Raw genomic sequence first — 1,146 nt, forward strand, 5'->3', positions numbered from 1 at the left:
CCTCATCCAGTTGACATCAGCCCACTGCTCCAGCCTGTCCAGACCCCTCTGCAGAGCCTTCTACCCTCAAGCAGATCAACACTCCCGCTTAATTTTGTGTCATCTGCAAATTCACTGAGGGTGCATTTGATCCCCTCATCCAGATCATTGATAAATATATTAAAAAAGATTGGTCCCAAAACCAAGCCCTGAGGGACACTGCTCATGACAAGTCACCAACAGGATTTAACTCCATTCACCACAACTCTCTGGGCTCGGCCATCCAGACAGTTTTTAACCCAGCGAAGAGTCTCAGGATTCAAGGGGCAGCCTCCCCAGTGCCCAGTCCAGAGGGATGATCCCTACCCTAGTCCTAATTCACCATTTCAAGGTGTTTCCAGCTCAAATCTCCACTCCAGGACCCTCAGGTCACCCCATGTGATGCTGGATGGTCCTTCAAATCCACCTGAGCCACATTCAAAGCACAGAATCCTCTTAAAACCTCTAGGAAAGAATTTGATGCTTACATACCTGTGTCACCAGCAGCTTCTGCCATCCCTGATGCCTCTGAGGGGGCAGCGGCACCCGTCAGGGACACGTGTGTCCCTCAACTCCACCACAACCAAGGGCAGCAGAGTCAGGAACAGCCTGAGACCACAGCAGGGTCCTTTGCCGTCCCAGGGCTTTGCCAGAGTGCTCCTGTGGGGCACTGGAGGAGACAAAAACCTCATAATCCCACCCCCAGACCCCAAATCACACCCTCCCCCAACAAACCCCCCCAAAAAGAAATCATACCCCCCCCCTATATTTCCCCCCTAAAAAAACTCCACCCTGCCCCAAAACCTCATAATCCCACCAAAACCTTACAGTCTCCTCCAAAAACCTCACAATCCATCCAAAACCCCTCAAATGCTCTCCAAAAGCCTCATAACCCCCAAACCTGCTCATAATCCCCCAAAATACCATAGTCACTCCAAAAACACTCATACATTCCCAAAACCTCATAACCCCCCAAAAAAACTCATAGTCCCACCAAAACTTCATGACCCCTTGAAAAACCTCCTACCCACAAAAAAAAACCTCATTATCTCTCTTAACCTCATAATCCCTCCAAAAGTCAATCCCCCCAAAACCCTCATAATGCCCCCCAAAAATTATAACCCCCAA

Source organism: Merops nubicus, unplaced genomic scaffold (genome assembly GCF_000691845.1).
Source record: "Merops nubicus isolate BGI_N331 unplaced genomic scaffold, ASM69184v1 scaffold19957, whole genome shotgun sequence".
NCBI lineage: Eukaryota > Metazoa > Chordata > Aves > Coraciiformes > Meropidae > Merops > Merops nubicus.